This window comes from Pseudophryne corroboree, chromosome 1 (genome assembly GCF_028390025.1).
Source record: "Pseudophryne corroboree isolate aPseCor3 chromosome 1, aPseCor3.hap2, whole genome shotgun sequence".
Classification (NCBI taxonomy): domain Eukaryota; kingdom Metazoa; phylum Chordata; class Amphibia; order Anura; family Myobatrachidae; genus Pseudophryne; species Pseudophryne corroboree.
Window position 1 is genome coordinate 538,615,938 of NC_086444.1, and position 13,767 is coordinate 538,629,704.

The window sequence follows — 13,767 nt, forward strand, 5'->3', positions numbered from 1 at the left end:
GCCTGTTTATGAAACAAAATATGCACATATAATTTGTTTATAGTAGACAAGCCATCCTAAGACACTCTTTCAAATTCATGCTAACATTTCTTGGATTAAAGGGCCTAAGTCAGATCTGTTTGCTCGCTAGCGTTTTTTGCTGCGCAGCGATCAGAGCACTACTGCGCATGCATATGCACTGCAATGCGCAGGTGCGTCATACGGGTACAAAGCGGATCGTCGCTGTGCGGTGGATTTAACGAAGAATCCATTCGCACAGCTGATCGCAAGGAGATTGACAGGAAGAAGGCGTTTGTGGGTGGCAACTGACCGTTTTCAGGGAGTGTCTGGAAAAACGCAGGCATGTCCAAGCATTTGCAGGGCGGGTGTCTGACTTAAATTCCGTCCTCGAACAGGCTGAAGTGATCGCAGCGGCTGAGTAAGGTCAGACCTACTCAGAAACTGCACAAACTGTTTTTGTACAGGGCGGCTGCACATGCGATCGCACACTTGCACAGCTAAAATACACTCCCCTATAGGCGGTGACTATCTGATCGTAGCGCTGCAAAAAATACCTAGTGAGTGAACAAATCTGAATTAGGCCCTAAAATCTGTGGGTATATGGCTGACCTTCTAATATATTGTAGTACACCGGGATGCAGTCAATTTACCTACAATCAAAATCCCGACGGTCCAAATACCAACAACCATTGACCGATGGACAAAATATCGACAAGCTCAAAATACCGACATGGGCCAGTATTTACTAAAAATTTGAGTTTGTCCGATTTGTGTTTTTTTTTCTAAGTCCCAATCCGGGAATTCACTAAGCACCAATCTCGGCAGTGTTTGGACTATTCGTAATGGTTTGAATGACAACGTTCAAAAATACGAATGAATAGACCATCGGTCAAACACGGCTGTTATTTCATAGAATACTGGAATTCACTATTCATTCGTATTTGGGTGTTAGTTTCTGAGTGCTCAATTGCGGTCGTATTTTTTTGCGAATCGGTTAAAAAAGCGGCAAAAAAATAGACCTGCTTTTTTCATCCGTGTTTACATGTGTTGACACTTACAAATCATTCTAACCTGAATTAGGATGCTTATAAAAGGGACACAAACTTCTCTCATGCAAAATAATTTATTTCCTTATGTTTGCAGCCCAAAACTTGTAGATTTGTAAGGCAATACACATTTTTCAACATATATCCATTATTACACACATTTGTGTTCAGCTTTCAAATATTTCAAATGTTGTTGTTTCTGCATCATGTTTTTAAATCTGATTACTTATTTTTAACACACACAAACATTACACAACAAAAATGTCAGTCATTTTCGGACTAAATTATCTAAATATTATGCCCAACATATTAGGACACTTTTAGCCAACTCAATTGTGTTTTTATTGTCAATTCATCTAGAGAAGAAATGTTAAACAGTTACAATTCACATTGTAAATTGTATTGGTCATGGATGAATCTGCCTGGCTGCCAATTAGTCTGTCTGCTGGCTCAAAGAATGATTAGAATCTAGAAAGAGTAATGATTAGAAAAAAATCAAGTGGTCTGCTTTCTGCCTGCTTAAGACAATCTGCCTGGCTGCCAATTAGTCTGTCTGCTGGCTCAAAGAATGATTAGAATCTAGAAAGAGTAATGATTAGAAAAAAATCAAGTGGTCTGCTTTCTGCATGCTAACATCTATGTGCAGCTCAAACAACAGTTTGCTGCTAACAAAAAATACAAAGATGATAAAGAAGAAATTTGCAAACAAAATTCCTGTTGTTGTTTGTACCAGTTATAATTAATGATGTTGTACAAATTGTCAAGGAGCTAAGTGTTATATATATTCTGTTAATCATACACTTGGTAAGTGTTTTGTTTCTCTTCTCTTTAAAGAAATGGGTGTGTGTTTTTTTTAAATGTTTATTTGGGTGGTTGCTTGTCCTGGCCTTTGCCTTTACCACTGTCGTGTTGGCGTGCTCTGGTGGAGCGCCTTGGTGGTGATGACACTGGCGTTACATTTGGAGTAGTCGTACCAGAACTGCTGCTTATTTGCTGTTGCTGCAGGGATCTGAGTGTTTCATTGAGGTTAATGAGGGTGGCATTGAGTTCACGTGTTGCAGCATTTTGATTGTCTACAATTCTGGACATGGATTCATTGATCATTTGATTGCTTTCTAAAATGTTGATATAGCTTTGCTGTTGTCTGTGCTGTTCTTCCATTATGCGCTGTAAGTTGCCCATGACATGTGTAATGTCTGCACGCATGATTTCCATGGTATTTGCAATTCTTGTGTTTGTTTCATTTTGTCTACTCAGATTTCTGCTGATTCGTCTGAGGTGAGATGGTAGGCTTGCAAACATTTGGGTCTGCCTACGCAGGCAATCTTCATTAGTGGCCTGCTGTCTAGCCCAAATGGTCCAGAACACTTGATCAGGGCCTTGTGTTACTGGTGTTGTTGGGCTGTGTTGGGGTGGTGGTGTGCTTTGCCGTGGTGGAGTACTCACAGGTGCTGGGGGGCTGATTCCTTCGATTACTGGATGCATTTCTAAACTGATTGTGTCATCCATGTCACTGTGTTGCTGTTGTTGCGGAGGGATGCTGGTACCAGGACTAGAAGCTGAAATTAAAAACATTTATCCGTTACTTATCCATATGTTTAATACATTGGTACAAAGTACTAAACATGGAACACATGTAATGGACTGGTGCTTTCAGATATCCGGCCTAGCAACATCATCACTCATTACTTAAATACATACATACAGTATGCCTGTTTGTGGCAAATGTGTTTGGTTACTTCATTCTGAAAGCAAACACATGAGTTGTATGGTACATCAGACATACTCCTGACTAAAAACACATTGTAATCCATAATGTGTTGCCTTATAGTGTCTTCAACCAAAACATAGTAATGTTTTTGTATGCAGTTGGCAATGTTAGGACAAACACACATGTGTAAATGATTCTAACAACCTTACTATTTGCAAAGCTTACACATGAGTTTCTGTTGCAGCATCTTCCACACATTGTGCTACTGTTTGGCTGATGTGGACATACATATCTTTACTGGATGTTGTGAAGGCCATTTTGTTAGGTTTCCATTTCATGTTTTACTGACTTGGGTAAGTATAGCAGATTTTGATGGGTATTTACTTAATGAGTTTAAGTAAATGGTTTTTTAAAGATCTGACATTTTTAATTGTTATCACAGTTTGTTACTCACAATCAAGATGAGGGGAGTGTGGTTGGCGTCTTGGAGGTGTGTCCAAAATTTGGAGTGGGGGCACCGAACAAACAGTAGATAATCTTCGTGGCGGGGTAGCCTGCTATGGTTGGCCCTGGACATCAGGCCTTGCTTTCTTTGCTGGCAGATGTTTTTTGTGGTGTGTTCCAGAAGTGCGCCTTCTGCTGCTTAAGACTTCTTTGGATGGACCTAGTATTGAAAGTGACATTTTGTTATGGCCATTCATTTACAAACCTAACCTATACTACAATGGACACTTTACCTCTGTGGGGCTGGTCTCTTCCAAGTGCTGCTGGGATTTCTAAGTCAGGAGCTGGAAGCCGAGTGAAAAGGAGGAGCAGTGAGCTGGAACAACTGCAACTGCTAAGTGGAGTATAGGTGCCGCAGGAGAGAGTACTACGGCGGCATAAAAGTGAAGGACCAAGAACCGCACAAAGATAGATAAGTATAAGCCAGCTTAATTATTGTATAAGTGAGATTGCTTGTCTTCTATTTTTTATTTTTGCCGCTTTTTCTTTGAGTGTAACAGGAAGTTAGACCTTACAAACAATTTGGGAGAGGCTGTGATTGAGGACCTCACTCAGTGCATGTCGTGCAAGATGTATGCACACCTGGAGCTACCGGCCCAGTGTGAATACATCTGCACGAGGTGTGTGCGAACGGTTGCCCTGGAAGCCCAGGTAACTGATCTAGAGCAAACCGTTACGCAACTGAGGGAGATTCACAATCTCGAGCGTAGTTTAGACAGAACGGTGGAGGAGTTGTGGGAGGGGTCACTGGTAGAAGAGGATGATGATCAGGTAGCCAGTTGGGTCACAGTTAGAAGGAAGAAAAAGAGGGGGAGGCACGACATCTCCGAACTATCAAACCCGAACAAATTTGCCCGATTGGACGAGGAATCGGAGGATGATAGTGAAGAAATGACGGTGCCGGAGGAGACTGCTCCCTCTAGCATCCAGAGGTGTGGTCCCTCTGGCGCGGTTGGGATATAAGATAGAGAGGTACCTAGTCAGATGGTGGTGGTAGGGGATTCTATCATCAGGAAGGCAGATAGGGCAATCTGCTACCGGGACCGTGATCGCCGTACAGTCTGTTGTCTCCCGGGTGCTCGGGTACGGCACATCGCGGACCGGGTAGATAGATTGTTGGGAGGGGCTGGCAAAGACCCGGCGGTCTTGGTGCACGTTGGCACCAATGACAAAGTTAGCGGAAGGTGGGATGTCCTTAAGAAAGACTATAGGGACTTAGGAAAGAAACTGAAGGCAAGGACATCTAAGGTAATATTCTCGGAATTATTACCCGTGCCACGCGCTAGTCCAGGGAGGCAGAGAGAGATTAAGGAGGTAAATGTGTGGTTTAGGGATTGGTGCAGGAAAGAGGGGTTTGTGTTCCTGGAACACTGGGCGGACTTCTCAGTCAGGCGCCATCTCTTTTGTCGTGACGGATTGCAGCTGACTGAGGAGGGGGCAGCGGTGCTGGGGGGAAGGATGGTTAGAAGGTTGGAGGAGATTTTAAACTAGGAGCCTGGGGGGAGGGTTTAGCTAGAAACTACGGGTCATGCAGTGAGAATAGTGGGGGTGGCGGTAGTAAACGAAATGGGGGAGAAGTTGGGGGGAGGGTAAGAGCAGGTTACTAACATGGGTACTAAAAGGGATTTTACCAAAGCACTAACCAATGACGATTACAGGTCATCCTTGCCACATAAGGTGAAAGATGTCCCTAACGCAAGGGAAAATACTTATCTTAGTTGTATGTATGTAAATGCCAGAAGCATTACTGGTAAAAAGGGTGAACTAGAAATACTTGCAGCAAGCAAACAGTATGATATTATAGGCATTACTGAAACTTGGTGGGATGAATCTCATGATTGGACAGTCAATCTAGAGGGCTATATACTGTTTAGGAGAGACAGACTAAATAAAAAGGGTGGAGGGGTGTGTCTGTACGTAAAGCCGTTTTTTAAAACCTAATATATGGGAAGATATTCAGGAGGGGACTGTATACACTGTTGAGACATTATGGGTAGAAATTGCATGCGGGGAAAAAGGAATAAAAAAGTTAGTATTGGGTGTATGCTATAGGCCGCCTGGTATCAATGCATCTGATGATGAATTGTTACTAAAGCAAATTAAAAGAGCAGCAGGAGTAGGAGACATAGTAGTGATGGGAGATTTTAACTATCCAGAGATAAACTGGAAAAACGATTCATGTGATACTGCTAGGGGCAATATGTTTTTAAACACACTAAATGATAACTACTTAGTCCAACTAATTGAGGAACCAACTAGGTACAATGCAATCTTAGACCTGGTATTAACAAACAATGGGGATTTGGTATCAGGTATTATAGTAGGGGAACCCATAGGAAACAGCGACCACAATATGGTCACATTCAATATCAGTTTCTACAAACAGCCCTATACTGGCTCAACTAGGACTTTAAGCTTTAGCAAAGCAAATTTTGAAAAGATGAGGGTATTTTTCAGGGATATTGAATGGGAAGGTTTGTTTTTAGGAAAAAATACTACGGAGAAATAGGAGGTACTAAAATTCCTGCTAGCTAAAAATACACTGAAATATATTCCTATGAGTAGCAAAAAAGGGAATAAAAATCATAAACCGATGTGGCTTAACAAAAAGATTAAGGAACTTATGGGCAAGAAAAGGCGAGCATTTAAAAAATACAAATCTGACGGGGAAGCAGAGTCATTTCAGCACTATAAGGAATGTAACAAAAATTGCAAAAAGGAAATAAGAGCGGCTAAAGTAGAAACTGAAAAACTAGTAGCAAAGGAAAGCAAAGCGAATCCCAAAAAATTCTTTAAATACATTAATAGCAAGAGATTAAAGAAGGAGAGTATAGGCCCTTTAAAAGACAAGTTGGGAGTCTTAAGCAAAAATGATAATGACATAGCGGACACACTAAATGAGTTTTTTTCAACAGTATTCACTAGAGAGGACCCAATTCAGGGACTGACACACAATCTCAATAATGAGAATATCACACTGATCGGTACTTATTTAAGCGAGGAAGTAGTCTGTGACCGATTAAAACATTTAAAGATTAATAAATCACCAGGGCCCGATGGTATTCATCCAAGGGTTCTAATGGAGCTTCACTCTGAACTGGCAAAACCGCTATCTTTGATCTTTGAGGATTCAGTTATATCAAGTATGGTTCCCAAAGACTGGCGTATAGCGGAAGTAGTGCCTATATTCAAAAAGGGAAGTAAAGCTGAACCAGGTAATTATAGACCAGTTAGTCTTACATCTATAGTGGGGAAAGTATTGGAAGGTATTCTAAGAGATAGTATTCAGAAGTTCCTTGAAACCAATAAGGTCATTAAAAGGAATCAACATGGGTTTATGAAGGACAGATCCTGTCAAACCAACTTACTTGGCTTTTATGAAACAGTAAGCGCAAACCTAGATCAGGGTAAAGACGTGGATGTAATCTTTTTAGACTTTGCCAAAGCGTTCGATACTGTACCACACATGAGACTTATCTACAAGCTACAAGAATCAGGGCTAGGAAGCACAATATGCACTTGGGTCAAAAACTGGTTAGATAATAGGAAGCAGCGCGTTGTGGTTAATGGATCTTTTTCAACTTGGACTGAAGTGCTAAGTGGTGTGCCGCAAGGCTCAGTATTAGGACCGCTATTGTTCAATATTTTCATTAACGACCTAACAGAATGTCTAGAGAGCATGGTGTCAATTTTTGCAGATGATACCAAATTGTGTAAGGCTATAAATACAGAGGAGGATGCCGAGTCTCTTCAGAACGACTTAGTTAAATTAGAAGCATGGGCAGCCAAATGGAGAATGCGCTTCAACACAGACCAGTGTAAGGTAATGCACTGTGGTAACAAGAACAAAAATTACACCTACCTACTAAATGGGGTAAAATTAGGGGATTCTGTACTGGAAAAGGACTTAGGTGTCCTCATAGATAGCAAGCTAAGCAGTAGTACCCAAAGTAGGACTGCAGCAAAGAAGGCTAATAAGATATTAGCATGCATAAAACGGGGTATTGATGCTAGGGACGAGAGTATTATACTCCCGTTATATAAATCACTAGTGAGGCCACACCTTGAATACTGTGTACAATTCTGGGCACCGTACTACAAAAAGGATATCCTGGAGCTTGAAAAGGTACAGAGGAGGGCGACCAAACTAATTAAGGGCATGGAGACGATGGAATACAAGGAAAGGCTTGAAAGACTAGGCATGTTTACATTGGAAAAGCGGAGACTAAGAGGGGATATGATCAACATCTACAAATATATAAGGGGACAATACACAGAGCTTGCGCGGGACCTGTTTTTGGTTAGATCAACACAGAGGACTCGTGGACACTCGCTCAGGTTAGAGGAGAGGAGATTCCGCACAATACGGCGTAAAGGCTTTTTCACGGTAAGGACAATACGTGTTTGGAATTCCCTGCCCGAGGGAGTTGTAATGGCGGAATCTGTCAACACCTTTAAGAATGGGTTAGATAAATTCCTATTGGATAAGGATATCCAGGGGTATGGTGCATAGTCATGCATTATAGTTACTATAAATAGGGATAAAATGCAATGGCTGACAGCAGCATCAGTCAGAAATTTTAGTCAAATCATCATGCATAGGACACCACAAATAGGTTGAAATCGATGGACAATTATTTTTTTTTCAACCTCAGATACTATGTTACTATGTTACTATGTTACCTGCTTCCGCAGCGTCATCATCATCAGATGTGATGGGAGTGACTGTAGGACGACCAGTACTGCTTTTTTTCAACACTGTAAATCCAAAAAAATGAAGAAAAAAAAACAAAAAACATGCTATTGTTAATACATCCACCCATTATGCTTATAAACGTTACATCTTTAAAAAATGGATGTTTTATTATGAATTTAAAAATAAGGACATTAAACACAAAAAGCACAACATCAAACCCAAAACAACGTCCAATAGCCATATGCACTATGGAAAGTGCAACACAGGGAATCATATACAGGACACAGACATAGGACACAATTCCAAAAACATACACTAACAAGTCAAAACACACACAGCTTCATTTTCTAATAAAAGGGGGAAAAAATACAGATGCAATATAGAAATAGGTCTGTGATGTGGCACTCCAAACACACATTACCACAATATGAGGCCCAAAAAAAAAAAAAAATTTTAAAAACAGGTAACTAAGTCTGCAGTTGTTGTGTCAGTGTACAAATACAGACTCAAAATGAACCAGCAAATAGTGGCCTTGACTTAAACAATATTACATTGAGTACTAATGAAATTACACATGTAACTGCCTTCAAAGACACTTTGCACTACTCCAGCCTCTAACATATCAACCACTGATTTGGAAACATTGCACATGGATAACTGAAAACAAAAACATATTCCAACTTTCAAAATGTACAATGTGCAAAAGGAAAACATTATTGCGGGACAATTCAATGACACACCAAGTCCAAACTACACATGGAAAATGTACTGTCCAAAAACCACGACATACAAGCAAGTAAGACGTTACATTGACTTTTGTATAAAACATGACCCAAAACAATGTATTTGATGACGCACACTTGAAGATGGGAGTAATATGCAACGTCACATGACACACATTTAAAACATACAGTAAGCCAGAAGTAATGTCATAGAATGTTAAGGCAAATACACATGCTCACCATCCTTCTTGGGGCGATCGGAATCCCGGACATGGGTTGCAGACACTACTTCTGGAGGGATTATAGTCCGCATGGGCTCCTCATAGTCCAGATATGTGGCAATAAATGGCGGACCACCACCGGTTTTGCGAGCCGACTTCGCCTCCTTGGCCATTTTGGACTTGACACGTCGCTTTATGTCATAGTACCATTTGCGGCACGTGTCCTCCGTCCGCTTGACCACCCCCTCACTATTTACAGCAGCAACTACTTTCACCCACAACACCGTCTTCCTCCGTGTTGGCACCTTGGCTGACTCAGGCCCAAATAGCTGGCGATGATACTTCATCAGCTCCCGCACCAATGCCACATTTTCTGCATAACTAAACTTTACATTCCGCCCAGTCTTAGTAGTGGTGCGTGGCTGCGGAGCTCTCTGACTGCCACTATCACTGTCACTTGAGGCTGCTGCAGCAACCTCACCCACCTCCTCCACCTCACTAACCTCACTCACACTCACCTCCTCCACCTGACCGACCTCCTCCCCGTCACTCACACCCTCCACCTCACCCACCTCTGAGTCACACATAATTGTGTGTCTAAACACTTAACACAGAAAAAGAAAAAGACAAACAACACACTCCTCTACTACCACTGCACAAATCACACACACACACACACACACACACACACACACACACACACACACACACACACACACACAGTGACAAGGGACTATAAATTTTTTTTTACTTGGAACAAAAATTAGACAAAACCACAAAATACAAGACTACAAGAATGACAAGACTACTTTCAAACACAATACTACACTCAGAAATCGCACAAAAAACTCCTCACCAAACCAACTACTCACCAACCTCCACAGCACAACCTCCCTCCTCACCACTAACTAAACCCACGAGGTGCGGACGGTTTGGGGCGCATTTATATGGTTGCGCACAGACACTCCTACCATCTGAAACACAACCAATCGTGAACGGGGATGAAAATCGAAACTAAAAGTGAAAATGCGGCCGCGGGGAAAAAAAAACCCTGCCGCGTTTAACTTAGAAAAGAACCCAGCAAAAACAACAAAAACACGTACGCAAACGACAATGACGGCCGCAAATGTGCCAAAAAAAACCGACTGGCATCGACATCGGAAAACACGAAAACAATAAACTCGAATGCTTAGTAACTTGGCGTATATGGGCCCTCATTCCGAGTTGATCGCTCGGTATTTTTCATCGCATCGCAGTGAAATTCGGCTTAGTACGCATGCGCAATATTCGCACTGCGACTGCGCCAAGTAATTTTACAATGGAGATAGTATTTTTACTCACGGCTTTTTCATCGCTCCGGCGATCGTAATGTGATTGACAGGAAATGGGTGTTACTGGGCGGAAACAGGCCGTTTTATGGGCGTGCGGGAAAAAACGCTACCGTTTCCGGAAAAAACGCAGGAGTGGCCGGGGAAACGGGGGAGTGTCTGGGCGAACGCTGGGTGTGTTTGTGACGTCAAAACAGGAACGACAAGCACTGAACTGATCGCACAGGCAGAGTAAGTCTGAAGCTACTCTGAAACTGCTAAGTAGTTAGTAATCGCAATATTGCGAATACATCGGTCGCAATTTTAAGAAGCTAAGATTCACTCCCAGTAGGCGGCGGCTTAGCGTGTGTAACTCTGCTAAAATCGCCTTGCGACCGATCAACTCGGAATGAGGGCCATGGATTCAAAAAGTTGCATGAAAATGCACCCGATACAAAACGAGTTTAAACACTACACAAACCGACTCAAACACGAATATTAGTAAATATTGGCCATGGCCTAAATACGACATTATAAATGTTGACACGGTCAAAATTCCGACATTTAAAATGTCGACAGGTCAAAAAATCGACCTGAATATTTCAGGGGGGGGGGGGGTTTCATTGAAACCGACTTGTTCATATTTTACAATCCCAGCGGACATGGAAAGGGAATATAATAGTGTACCCGAAGCATGGCTAGCGCAGTGAGCCATGCAAGGGGATGCAGTACACGTATATTTTGTCCATGTCGACCTATATCGACATACACACCCCAAAAATGTGAAACACTTGTGTTGACTTTTTGACCTGTCGACATGTTAAAAGTTTGTATTTTGCCCATGTCGGTATTATGACTTGTCTGTATTTTGACCATTGGTCAATCGTTGTCGGCATTTTGACCGTCGGGATTTTGATTGTAGGTAAATCACACTGATCCCTGCAAACCTGCATCAAATCATTCAAAGGCTTTTTTCCTTGTTACATTGTAAAAGGTGGCAGATAATTGAGGACGCTGAAAACAATCCAAATGTCTAATGTACAGTATATGCAATGTAAAATAACAGAACTGTAATTTTACTGTGGAGTTGTTTATAAACATATACTGTAGCTGATTTGCTTTGAGTGTAGAAATTAATGTTATTTGCTAACCACATTTTGCAATTTATACGTCACAATTTTCTTTCAATGTCAAAATTATTTCTGTGCTTTGATCTTCAAAGGAAATGTTTATATTTGTTGACTTGTAAACTGAAAAAGATTATCCTTAAGCCAAGTACAGTGCTTTATTTTCTCAGCAACCCTTCAAGTGTAACTGTCTGATATGCAGGACAGGGCAGGATCCTGATGTGCTAGACATAAACTAACTGTTAAAATACAATCAGCACAGTTTTTCATCCAATGACAATGAACAACATTTTTACCACTCTGCTGCTCAGGTTTTCTCATCCCAAAATGTTTTCAATGTTTGCTCTCATCACATTATAATAACATCATATTATTTTTCTATACTGTACCCACACAAATTCTACCTTGTTCTTTTAAAGACCTTGGGGGATATCCCATTAGCAAAGGTACTTTACCACTGCTAAAAGGATCGCCAGAGGCTATCCTATAAGCCCAGTTGTCGGCATCCTTTTCCCCCGATGCTGGCACTAATCAGTTATTATGCTTTGCATGCATAATCCCTGATAAGCAGCGGTAGAAGCAGCATCAACAAATGTGAACGGGGACTTATACCCGATCCCATGTGTTTTTGTGCGATCGTGGGTCCAAATTCATCTGTTAAAAATGGGCAATAACTGGATACCGCGATAATGCCATTGTCATCCCCCCCCCCCCCCCCCCATTTACGATATCTGCCTGTCATTCACAATATCCACACGTATTTAACACCCGAAATTGCATCAGGGCTAATTGGATATCGCCCTTTAACCCAGATTTATCAGGCCTTGGAGAGTGCTAAATTGCACGGTACCAGCCAACCAAATCCTAACTGCCATGTTACAGGCTGTGCTTGAAAAATGACAGTTAGGGGCTGATTGGTTGGTACTTTATCACCGTGCAATTTTTCAGTCTCCAAGGCCTGATAAATCTGGGCCTTTGTATTTTCAGCAAATACCATTAGCATTTGTGCTCATTGTAACCTATCAAATAAAATGTAACCAAAATTGTCATAAAGGTGTTTCTTGGTTGAAATTTGAAGTAAGTGAACCAAAAGCAAAATTAACTTTTTTAATAAATACCACAAATAAATACTTGTGATTCTTGCTGCAACTTTAATTTACTGATCCAAAATTGCTACCAGCAGGTGTAGGTTTTCACAGAAATCTGTAATGACAAGACATATTTTTTCTTTTTCTTTTTTTTTTGGGGGGGAGGGGGGCAGTCAGCATGCTGGCAGTCATGTCACTGCCATCGGAATCCCGTCACCACTCCGAATCCCGTCACTGGAACACCGGATGCTTACATCCAGAAGGTAAGTATTGTGATCACTGTTAGGGTTAGGACCTGGGTTTGGGAGGCCTTTGGGGTTAGGCACTGTAAAGGGGAGATCAGCTGGCACCCCCCTCCCCGAATTTTAGCCCTAGCCGCTTCCCTCAGACTATAAGCCGTAGCCGCCACCCCCCCCCCCCCCCCCCCATTCTTAGCCCTACCCGCCACCCCAGGCAGGTTAGGGCAGGGGACAGGGGAGGGCTAAAATAATTGCTCCGTTCACTGTTGGTGTCAGGATACCTAAGTCTGTCATGTGACCGCCGGCATCCCGATCGCCAGTATAGCGTATCACACCCCAGGGAGATATTTCTCGGTATGCCTACATACTGAGACATAGGGGGTAATTCAGACCTGATCGCTGCTGTGCGTTTTCGCACAGCGGGTGATCAGATCCACACTGCGCATGCACCACAATGCACAGGCACGACGGATGGCTGCAAAGCGGATCGCCAGTCAGCAACGGGTTTGTGCGAGGGATCCATTCGCACAGGCGTTCGCAAGGTGATTGACAGGAAGAAGGCATTTGTGGTTGGTAACTGACCGTTTTCAGGGAGTGGTTGGGAAAATGCACGTGTCCAAGCTAGAGATGTGCACCGGAAATTTTTCGGGTTTTGTGTTTTGGTTTTGGGTTCGGTTCCGCGGCCGTGTTTTGGGTTCGAACGCGTTTTGGCAAAAAAAATTTGTCGGATTCGGGTGTGTTTTGGATTCGGGTGTTTTTTTCAAAAAACCCTAAAAAACAGCTTAAATCATAGAATTTGGGGGTCATTTTGATCCCAAAGTATTATTAACCTCAATAACCATAATTTCCACTCATTTTCAGTCTATTCTGAACACCTCACACCTCACAATATTATTTTTAGTCCTAAAATTTGCACCGAGGTCGCTGGATGACTAAGCTCAGCGACCCAAGTGGCCGACACAAACACCTGGCCCATCTAGGAGTGGCACTGCAGTGTCACGCAGGATGGCCCTTCCAAAAAACACTCCCCAAACAGCACATGACGCAAAGAAAAAAAGAGGCGCAATGAGGTAGCTGTGTGACTAAGCTCAGCGACCCAAGTGGCC